Consider the following 11,974-nt stretch of genomic DNA (forward strand, 5'->3'; position numbering starts at 1 on the left):
GGAAACACCTTGACTTATTGGAGTCTATTCTTGGTGACAGATCTGGACTGGCCCATAATATTATCAGAGAGCTGTGGTTTCTGCTTTTGATTGCAAAGCAAATCGTGCATTTATCTCCACCTGGAGGTACCAATGTGACACATACCATGTGCTCTCTAATTAACATTCCTTCGTTATTAAAATTCCCCCTCTCCCCCCATTCAGTAGACCAAAGATCCATGAGTGCAGCAAATGTGAGCATTATAGGTCTGTGTGCCCCCAGGAGGTAGCACAGTGCCTGCTCATACTGTTTGCTCAGTTGTTGATGAACAGACAAATGAATGCCAATGATTTCTATGGAAAGACCACCCAGGAGCTTAGTCAGCAAGCTCACATGTCTGCACCCTGTATCCATATAGCCCATTCTCTGTAATTTTTTTTTTTTGAGAGGACAAATCCGGTCCCCATCCAAGCAGGTTTTAATGTCTAAGGGGCTACCAGAAAACTCTTTGAAGGATGCAGGAAAAGTGGGTCTGTGGGTTGTAGAATTTGGGCCTTCATAAGGCCCAGAAATTAAATTTCTACTCTTATTGTAAACCCCATGGGTTAATGCCACTTCATGGTTTCGATAAGATAAAGAGCACAGTAACTGTAGGGTCTGACCCAAAGGCAAGGTATTTACCACCTCTTTAAGAAAATTCTCCAGTTGAAAGAAAGAGCTTATGATCAGAAGTGATCTGTGTGTCCTGTGGTGAATCAGGTGGTGCTGCCCAGAGAACCTACCTGGTTCTCTGAACCAGGTTATCAGGGCAAGGGGGGGTGCAGATGGGGCAGATGTCTTGAAATTGGACGTTTCCGGACTGTGCAGAATGTAAAGATGCTGTAGTGAGAGACATATAAGCCAAAGATCCTCTCAATCTCTTGCTTTGGTTCACACACCAACCCCAGCGCCATGGGTTTTTTTGTTTTATTTTCTAAGACGGAGTCTTGCTCTGTCACCCAGGCTGGAGTGCAGTGGTACAATCTTGGCTCACTGCAACCTCCACTTCCCGGGTTCAAGCAAATCTCCTGCTTCACCCGAGTAGCTGGGATTACAGGTATGTGCCACCATGCCCAGCTAATTTTTTTTTTTTTATTTTAGTAGAGATGAGGTTTCACCATGTTGGCCAGGCTGGTCTCAAACTCCTGACCTCAAGTGATCCACCTGCCTCGGCCTCCCAAAGTGCTGGGATTACAGGCGTGAGCCACCGCACCTGGCCTAGCTCCATGTTACTAAGCAGAACCCTGGGAATGAGCAAGTGTGAGCCTTTCTTTGCCTTAAGCTGCAGAGGCTTAAGGTGCGGCCTTTGTGGGGAGGGAACCTTCATCAAAGAGGAAACAAACCCTGCTGCTTTATTATTCGCCAAGCCTGCAGTGTTTTTAGCAAATACGTGTTTGTGCCCTCCTCAGCATTGCTGGTTCACACTGAGGCCATTTGTTGCTCATAAACACTAGATGAAGCAAAAATACTTGTTTACACTTAAGACTGCTTTTATCTTCCCTTACTGCTGAATAGTAATTTTTACTAGATTGTCTTAGTTCTGTGCAGCTGGTTCCTTGCATCTGTGCTCATATCCGTATACCTTGTCCAAGTAAACATACTTGAAAAGATAGAGAATTGTGCTTTGTGAAGTTTAGAACATCCTCTAACAGAGTTTAAGCTGAGCTTTCTGCTTTGTTTTGGCAACTTGTTTAGGATGCCAAACGTGTCTGGTCTGGCGACAGATGAAAGAAGACGTTGGTCCTTATGTAACCAAGTTTAGGGAATAAGTTGGGGGTGGGGTGGATTCCCAGGTTTCCTTTGTGTTTTGTAAAGAATTTTAAAGCATAAGGAAAAAATGTGTTTGGGTTTTTGTTTGGCCTTTAAACCTTGGAATTTTGGAAAAGCTATTGAAATACCTTCTCCTGGCTTATGCAGCCCTCTGAGATTAAGTTTCTGATTACCTACATCTTCCCTCCTCTTTCATTCTAGCCCGCTAGCCTTCTTTATGCCCCTCAAACACAGACGCTGTCCATATCTGGGCTTTCACTGCTCCCTGAGCCTGGAACGTTCTTCCTCCAGATCTTGGCTTCCTTCTCATTATTCAACCTGCCTGTTTTGCCTTGGAGAGGTATCCTCTGATCACCTAGCTTAAGTTGCTTTCACCTGCCCAACCCCTAGGCCATCTTCTCTCCCCTGGTTCTGTTTTAGGTTCTTCATGGCACTGTCCCCCCACTATCTGGAATTCTTATATGCTTGTATCCATAACTATTATCTGTCACTCATTGCAAGAATGTATGCTTATGACAGGGACTATTATATCCCCGAAACTAAAACATCATCTGATAGAAGCTTGGTGCCCAATAAGAGAATGAGTGGATGGATAGAAGGATGGATGAATGGGAGGGAAAAGGAGAGGGAGAGAAGGAGAGGGGAAGGGAGTGGGGTTGACTACCGAGTAAATTTCTACTCTCTTTTAAGTCTAAGAACTTCTCTCCTGTGATTCCTCTTTGACTCCCCAAGACAGTAGCCTTGGGGAATTTTCTCCCCACACCCACCTCACTTTGTACATTACACTAACCGTCTTATCCAGTTACAGTCCCCTGTTTGCTAAGCTCTGCATACTAAGCTCTTTAGGACAGGAATGTGTAATAAAGGTGGTTATGGTTGTAATTATTGTTTGTTCTTACCGCCTTAGCACTTTATAAGCATACTTCATCGAAGTCCTTTCATCAACTCTGTGGCTTGAGTATCACTCTCGTCTTTATTTTGCAAGTAAGTAAACTGAGGCCCAGAGCAGTTGCTGAAAGGCATACAGATGGTTACTGCAGGGCCAGGAACTGAATACAGATTTCTTCTTGGTAGCGCAGATTATACAGCCTTTCTTTTCTCCTCATCAGGTGCCCAGTGCCTGACTCACAGGTTCATCTCAGGCTTTTGCCAAATGAATGAAACCTAAGACCTCACCTCCTCCCTTCTCATCCCTATTATTTGAGCTTATACATATTATTTATACTATTTGTAATATTAAAATATAAACATAAACATGAGCCTATTGGTTCATAATCCAGTGACATCTCTGAGAATAGCTAGCTGCTGTATCTTAAGTCACTTATTTTTATTTTTTTAGAAACAGGGTCTCGCTCTGTTGTCCAGGCTGCAGCACAGTGGCACAGTCATAACTTACTGCAGCCTCAAACTCCTGGGCTGCAGAGATTCCCTGCCTCAGTCTCCTGAGTTTCTGGGATTACAGGTGCATGCCATCATGCCCAGCTAATTATTTTTATTATTATTTTTTAGAGACAGGGTCTCACTATGTTCCCCAGGCTGGTCTCTAACTCCTGGCCTCAAGTGGTCCTCCTGCCTTGGCCTCCTGAAGTGCTGGGATTACAGGCATGAGGCACCACACCCAGCCTATGTCATTTTTCTTTCTTTCTTTTTTTTTTTTTTAACTGTTAGGACTTCATTGATTGCTTAAACTCTCTCATTCATCTTATGCAAACAAATCTATTAGTCAAAAGTTAAACAGCTGCTGAGTCACATGGGTATATTTTAACCCAGGGTTACAATTGGCAGCCCTAGGAATGAGTTCTCCTTTCTTTAGCGCCCACGATGGCACTGATTTCCCCTAGAACATGAAACTTACACTGCGGAAACCACCATGACAACTATAGGTAGAAATTTCAAGCAGAAAAGACTAGGAAAATGCCTAAAAATTTAAACCTGACAGTGTTCTTCTACATTTTTTATATAATCCAGTGCTACTCATCACCTGCCTTGACACCAGTGTTTGTGAGTTTGATTGGCCCCAGGATGTTCCATTGCAGAGCAGAAAGCCAAGATCAGAAGCCCTCGTTGACATATAAATGCAATGCCCTAAACTGGCTTGGAGCTCTGACTCCGTGGAGCCAATTCTAAAATGATTAAGACTTCTGTCTATAGACAGTTGAGGTGGAGATTGTTTACTATGGCCCTGCCCAGAAGCTTCAGCAGCTGAGGGTGTACCCTCTGCAGTGGGACTCTTCAGGCATGAGCCTGAGGCCTGTGGTGGCCTCTTGGGATGGAGTCCCTCGTTGTCTTACAGCTTGAACTTTCCAGCACAGGACAACTCCTGATGACAGCTCCAACAGGGCAGAGGCTGCAGCCTTGCCGGACTGGTCTGTCAAAGCTTTCCTTGGCACATAATCCAGTTTCACCCAGGTTTGGGGGTAACCCAGATGGTTCCTTTTTTCCTGGGTTGGAGGTGAGCTAAGCAGGGAGGTAGTACCCACAGGTTATTTGTGGATGTCAAAAACTCAAAAGGCCCTCAGCATTGAGGGTAGGACCAGTGAGAAGTGCTCAGCCATGGCATGTATGAGGGATCTGTGGGCGAACCCCGATGTGTCATTTGGCTCGTCTATCCATCACAAAGAGCGTGGACCCCTGAACCTTTTAACCATCCCTGAGCAAGGTCGGAGGGATTTTTGCCCTTTTAATACAACTTCTTAAATGACCGGATGGCCTTGGATGTACTCACTAATAAACATGTCTTGTGGTTTGCAATGTAACTGTCTGTATGATGAGAATATTGGAAAGGAGTTTCTGACTGATTCATTGTTCGCACTTGCCACTCCCAGCTGAGGGATAATTGGGGCCTTGCCTAATCTGCACTCGCTCACACCCAACATGTGCTGGGTGGGGAAAAAAGGCTGCAACCTGGCCAGCTGGTTCCCGGACCTGGCCTTGTACCAACCAGGAAGATTTCTTCTCTACCTCCTTTTCTGTGTTCAAGGTGATACCTGCTTAGGACTCCCAGAAATATCATTAGCAGGAAAGTTCCACAGATTTAATCTAGTCTAACCCTCTGAGAGTTGAGGACACTGAGACCCAGAAAACCTGAGTGATTTTCCTAGGAACACACAGCCCATTGGTTAGCAAGGCAAAAGTAGACCTCAGAGCGGCTCAGTGCTTCCCTATCCCCTGTGCACCTCCCCCAGGCTGCCCCTTGAACTACTTCTCTGCTTGTTGTACAAATCATAGCTATCTTTCAAAGTCTTTTGGAACATTAAAGCCATTACAGGGAGGCCAGGTGTGTGGGGATTGAGTAGATATTCAAAAGATTTTTGCTCAAACCTTTATTTCACTTTGTTTTTAAACAACTTAACCTTTCCTATGCCTATGGAGCTTTTCTTCTGTCATCCTAAAAACTCCCAAGTTCCCACCTCCTTCTAGGAAGATTGTTGATGATAATCCAGGCATCCCCTGCCACTGTCTGAGCAGACAACTTCTGAACGTTTTCTTTTTTAAAGTAATGTGAGCTCATTGTAAACGAGTAAATGAATAACTGAATAAGTACACTTTTTTGTACTTCTCTGAACCACATGTAATGGACCAGGTAGTACATATGTTCAGCCTTGTGGACTGTGCTTTCTCTGTCTCAGCTATGTATGGGCTAAAGCAGACCTGGAGACTATGTAAATGAACAGACATTGTTCTGTTCCAATAAACCTTTATTTACAAAAAACAGGTAGTGGGTCAGGTTTCATCTATGGGCTGCCAATCTTGGTGTCAGGTAAAAAGTAAACATTCTCCATTTAACTCCTTAAGCTTTATTAGCACAGGAGCCTGTCTGTTCATTTACATGGTCTCTAGGTCTGCTTTAGCCCACACCAGCCTTGAGTAGCTGAGACAGAGACAGCATAGTCCACAAAGCTGAAACTATGTACTCTCTGGCCCATTGCATGTGGTTCAGAGAAGTACAAATAAGTGTGTTTATTCAGTTATTTATTTACAATAAGGTCACATTACTTTATAAAAACCCATTCCCAGAAGTAGCTATTGTTGAGAGTTGGGTCTATAGTGTCACTGGCATGCAGATATTTGCAAATATGCGGTTGGATCGTGTAAATGTTTTCATACGGGATGTAGAGTTCTGTATCTTGCTTTGCTGCTGTTTCTTGCGCATAGATATCTGCGGGAGGGCATGTATTCTTTTATACAAATAGGACCGTTTTATGCATGTTGTTCTACAGTTTCCTTCACTTGGACTCAGGGTTGATGCTTATAGGATGATGACATTCTTTTTAATGGCCATATAGTGGTAAAATCCTTTACCATACACTATGAAAACATACCAGATACCAAAAAAAAAAAGTATATGTGTAAATAACTTCCAGCAGACACAGATGAGCTCCTGTTTGCCTCACATGGTCCCATGTACCTGGTGGGCACATCCAGGGGGACCCGTGTCAGCCCGTCCAGTGTTACTGTGTTTCTGGAGGGGGTTTTGTTTCAGCCTAACTTGCTGCCAGCGCAGCACCACAAACAGGCGATGAGTTAATAAAAGATTTGCATGACCATGAAGGCTTCAGACAAACTTTAGGTTCAACATCGCAGTTGACTATGAGGCAATTTCTGTGAAATCCTAAAACTTCCAAGTGTTTTGTCATGCTGTGAAGACGGTTTACAGCAAAAAAGTACAGACCCACATTGTACTGTGGCCCCCCGCCCTTTAAAGTATGTGCTGTCACTGATGCTTTGAATTCGTTCCTAAGGATATCATAAATTACCACAAACTTGGTGGCTTAACCAGGACAGAAATGTATTCTGTCACATTTCTGGAGACCTGAAGTTTGAAATCAAGGTGTCGTCGTCGGTGAATGGGGTGGGGGGGTTCTTCTGGGGGCTCTGCTGGAGGGTCTGCTTCATCCTGTCCCCCAGCTTCCAGTGCTGCAGCATCCTTGGTACTCCGTGGCTTGGAGCTGCATCACTCCAGTCTCTGCCTTCATCTTCATGTAGGTCCAGCTTGCCCTCTGGGTCAGTTTCCTTGTCATGTCTGGTCTCGTCCTGTCCTGTAGTTTGTAAGGACTTGTCATTGGATTCAGGGCCCACCTGAATCCAGGATGGCCTTCTCTCAAGACCCTTACCTTAATTACATCTGCAAAGCTGGTTAGACGTATCTTTGGGGGACCACAGTTCAACTCAGCACATGCCCTCCCATCTAAAAATCAGAGTGCTTGTTCTTCCCTCTCAGGTTTTTCCTCCTGGAGGTGAAAGGGGCAAAAGCCTTGTTCTTGTCATAATAAACAGCCCTGCTCTTTGAGGATAAAAAGCAACAACAAAGAACGGAGTCCCAGGGAATGGCATCTACTGTTAGTTAATTGCAGGTCCCAGAAAAGCACCGGCCAGAACCGCAAGGCTTCTAGGAAATTTCTTACTGAATTCAGCAAAATAAGAGGTTAATGAGAAGAGTGCTTGCATCTCTGATAGTTTAACTGAAAGGAAACAGAGGAAGAAAAATGTGCTTTTGTAAAATCCTGGGAGTTTTCACTGAATGGCAGCCTTTCCCTGGGATTAACCAGCGTGAACTGTTGTTTCAAAGAGTTTCCAAGTTTGACTGAATCCAGTGTGAAGCTTGCAAAACCAACACCATCTATTTGTTTCATTTCTCAGGAGAAAATTATATTAATGCAAAAATAAAGAATTGTGGCTGGGTTTGTGATCTGTTTTCAATCGTTTCTTTAAGGAAGCAGCTGTTTTTTTATGTTGCACAGAGTACTTGGATGCAAAACATTTTTTGTTGTTTTGGCTTTTTTTGGAGACAGAGAGCCTTGCCCTGTTGCCCAGGCTGGAGTGCAGTGATGCGATCTCGGGTCACTGCAACCTCTGCTTACCCAGTTCAAGCTATTCTCCTGCCTCAGCCTCCCTAGTAGCTGTGATTAAGCCACACACAAGCATGCTTGGCTAATTTTTGTATTTTTAGTAGAGGCAGGGTTTCGCCACGTTGGCCAGGCTTGTCTTAAACTCCTGGCCTCAAGTGATCTGCCTGCCTTGGCCTCCCAAAGTGCTGAGATTACAGGTGTGAGCCACTGCACCTGGCCACAAAATGTTTTTTATGTTTAAAATTGAAGAATGATACCTGCTCACCTCACTCCCTTAGACAATGGCTTTGGTCACAAGGGACAGAAACTCACCTCAAACCAGCTGTATTTTGGAGCCAGCATAACAAAGCACCACTACATGGATGTTTTAAAAAAGACAACTTTTATTTCCAGCAGCTCTGGAGGCTGGTGAAATCAAGGTGTGGGCAGAGCCACGTCCTCTCTGAGCCTGTAGAGGAAGATTTTCCCTGGCCTCTTCCAACTTCTGGTAGCCCCAGGTGTTCCCCTGCTTATGGCACCATAACATCAACCTCTGCCTCTGTTTTTGCTTGGAGTTCTCCTGGTCTGTCTCCCTCCCTCTTCTGTTCTTATAAGGACATCAGTCATAGGGGATTAATAGCCCAACCTGTTCCAGTATGAGCTCATCCCAACTAATTAACAACTGCAATAACCCTTTTTCCAAATAAGGTCACACGCTGAGGTATTGGGGGTTAGGGCTTGAACATATATTTTGGGGGGATACAAGTCAACCAATAGCATCAGCTGAAGCAGAAAAGGGGTTCACATAGCCACGCTGCTGGAGGGGACAGGGCCTTAGATGTCATTAGCATCCTGTCAGCTCTGTCTGCTTATCTGTGTGTGTCATTCACACTCACGAACTCACTCTGCATGAAAAGCATAAGGCTGCAGCTCAGGGATTCTCAACCGTGGTAGAAAGGGCTCTTGTACCCCCAGCTCACATCCCGAAGTTCCAGGAAAAGATTCCATCGAAATGTCACCTGCTCAGCCCTGGACCATTCACCGTGGCCAGGGACAGGGTCACCGGAGGGAATGGCAGCTTCCACATCTGGATTTGGGGAAAGATTCCACCCCTGCACACCAAAAGCAGGGTAGCCTTGACATGGCCGCTGCGGGAATTGTGAGCTCAATGTAGCTGGTCCAATTTATGTGAATCTCAGAACTAACCTAATTCGAATGCAGCATTGCAGTCACGTGTCACTTAAATGACCCTTGTCTTGACTCACCTTTAATGTGATTTTATGCACGCGCTGCTTCTCACCCATCCCCTGCTGCATCGACCTGGACTAAACCGCTTTCAGGTTCTGGGAAATCTCCTCAGAAGTTGTGTTAGATTTTTCATTTCTCTGAAAGGTCAGTGCATTTGCATTCGGGAGGAAGCTCATGGTGACTATACTAGTAATTGAATCTTTAGTTTCCAAGGACACCATGGTGGGTAGGTCTCAGTGACAGGCGCTTTTCCTCTCTTTTTTAGCTTTCAATTTGAAGCTTTTAAACTTCCAAAAAGAATCACAGTCGTGTAGAAATAGTCTTAACTTCTGGTAAATGGCCTGTGGGAAGCCTGCTTCCTGTACTTTGAGTACCTTTTCATAGGTTTTCATGCAGTCTGCAAGAAAAGATAGTTTTATTTCAACTATAAAAATTAATTCAGGTTGGGAGTGGTGGCCACGCCTGTAATCCCAACACTTTGGGAGATCAAAGCAAGAGGATCACTTGAGCCCAGGAGCTTGAGAGCAGCCTGGGCAACATAGGGAGAGACCCCGTCTCTACAACAATTTTTTTAAAAAATGAGTTGGGTGTGGTGGCACATGCATCTGTAGACCCAACTGCTTGGGAGGCTGAGGTTGGAGGATCACTTGAGCCCAGGTGGTTGAGGCTGCAGTGAGCTGTGATCACGCCACTGCATTCCAGCCTGGGTGACACAGTGAGACTCTGTCTCACAAAAACAATTAATTCAAAGGAATGACTGCAGAAATTACAAAAACAGCTGATAATTCAGAATGCTTATTTCACTTTATTTTTAGTTTTTTTTTAGATGGAGTCTCACTCTGTCACCCAGCTGGAGTGCAGTGGTGCGATCTTGGCTCACTGCAATCTCTCGTTCCCATTTCCCCCTCCCATTCAAGTGATCCGCCCACCTCGGCCTTCCAAAGTGCTAGGATTACAGACGTGAGCCACTGCACCCGGCCTCATTTCACTTAATTTTGTTTGCTTCTAGCTAGTATTGGAAAGCAACTTTTTAATTCTATGAGTCTTAGGTGAGCAGCAGTAGAGAAACTTACCTGGGGTAACTAATCTGTAGATCCCAAAAATGATGCTTGTGGAGCCTTTAGGACAGACGCAGTTATTCCTTGAGTATAGTCATTGAGTGATGGTATCATGTGAAAACTTTGCAGGCTTGGATGATATTTTTAGGAGTATCTGTGTCTTGGAAATTTGCAGTATGACCCAAACTTGGCACATCTTAATAGCCAATAAGAATTTGCTGGGGCAGTAAGTCCTTGCTATCTCTCTGGCAAAAAATATTATTTCTTGGTAGTGTTGGCATCAACACCTTTCATGGAAAAATCGATTGCTTGTATCTACTAGATTTGGGTTAGACAGGAAACACTAAGAATTCATTTGGTGGTTCTTTCATTCCTGGCTAATGAGGGATGCCCTTTGCTCCTACCAGTCGCCAAGGTGAATTCACCTTGACCCTGAGCACGCAGACCAAGTTGGGCTTTGATTGCTGGTCATTTACAATAGGTTAGAAAGGGGTGAGCTGAAGCATATCGACTACATGAAATTGCCACTGTGTGGTATTAACCTGCTCAGGATAAATTGAGTGTGAAATTATTACTGCCGGATGTTGCTTGCCAGTGGGGTTTCTTTTTTTATTTTCTTTTATGTGATAAATGTTTTTGCTTGATTTAAGAGGTGGTAGAATACTGGCTGTTACTGAAATGAAGCTAATTTCTTCCTGTTCTGAGCCATTACAGCGTATCTTGCGGACATTTGAAACACATTTTTCTCCTAAGATAGCTGCATTTCTGAATGAAGAACTGATATGCTTCTCCCTATATTACTGTAATTTTTTTCTCTCTAAACTCATCACATTTATCAGTTATATGTACAAGGAGTAAGAAATGAATTTTCAGCAGATTGTTGTACCTGGAAAATTACACAGAAAAGTAACTTTAGGTGAGAAAGTATCTGGTAAGTTTCTCAAAGGTTTAGGTTTTCTGGGTCTGGTTTGGTTTGGTTTGCTGGGGAAAGGGAGGATGGATGGAGAGTACAGGTGGCCGTCTCCTTGACTATAGTGTGAGTGATAGGAAAAAAAATCTCAAGTTTTGGTATATAAGTAATAAAAGCAAAAATCTGCTATTTTTTTTTCTTTTTTCTTTTTTTTTTTTTTTTTTTGAGATGGAGTCTTGCTCTGTCACCCAGGCTGGAGTGCAGTGGCACGATCTTGGCTCACTGCAACCTCCACCTTCCGGGTTCAAGCGATTCTCCTGCCTCAGCCTCCTGAGCAGCTGGGATTATGGGCACATGCCACCGTGTCCAGCTAATTTTTGTATTTGTAGTAGAGACAGGGTTTCATCATGTTGCCCAGGCTGGTCTCTAACTCCTGACCTCAAGTGATCTGCCCTCGTCGGCTTCCTGAAGTGCTGGGATTGCAGGCATGAGCCACTGCACCTGGCCTGGATTCTGCTATCCTTCTAATCCAATTTACAGGTTCTATCTTCCATGAAGTCCTGCCTGACCCCTCAAATTATAGTTAGACGTTGTCCCTTCCTCTGGATCCAGAAGCAGGGTCTTTCACTCAAGGAATGTTTATTGTCCACTTACTATTTGCACACTTCAAGAATGCAAAGATGAATAAGGTTCCTACATAAAGGCTTTTGGCTTCCCTGCAGACTGGTCCTCAGAGGACTCAGCATGTCACTAGTGAATAAGAGGTATTCAGCACGTGCACATCCAGTTTGCTAATTTCAGCCCTTTTAACGCACAGGAAAAAAACATCATTTTATTCGGGGTCCTGCCTTTAATAGACTCATTACTTTTGGAATAAGTAGCTTCCCCCCAGGAAAGTTCACCTGAGTCATCTTGTGCTCAGCACGACTGGCCTGCAGCAAGGAAGTGGTACCAAGCAGCTTTACTGTCCTAATTGGACAGAAGGAAATTGACTTGTCTTGGATGGGGATTATCCAGGTCTTTCTGCTCCAGGAAGACACTGAGAGAGCATCTGTCCACCTGAGATTGTTTGTTGATGAGAAAGTGACACCACTGTGTTCAAGTTTGAGGGAACCACAGAGCGAGACCTTCTGGGTCCACA

The 11,974-nt window shown here is 44.3% G+C and overlaps 1 long non-coding RNA gene across 1 annotated transcript; it reads left to right on the plus strand.

Annotated features, from left to right (window-relative positions):
- Positions 1–1,144: 1,144 nt before the first annotated feature.
- Positions 1,145–7,425, plus strand: LOC116269521. Its single transcript, XR_004177136.1, has 2 exons — positions 1,145–2,773; positions 3,758–7,425. It is a non-coding gene; the product is annotated as an uncharacterized LOC116269521 (long non-coding RNA).
- Positions 7,426–11,974: the final 4,549 nt, after the last annotated feature.

This window comes from Papio anubis, chromosome 11 (genome assembly GCF_008728515.1).
Source record: "Papio anubis isolate 15944 chromosome 11, Panubis1.0, whole genome shotgun sequence".
Lineage (NCBI taxonomy): Eukaryota > Metazoa > Chordata > Mammalia > Primates > Cercopithecidae > Papio > Papio anubis.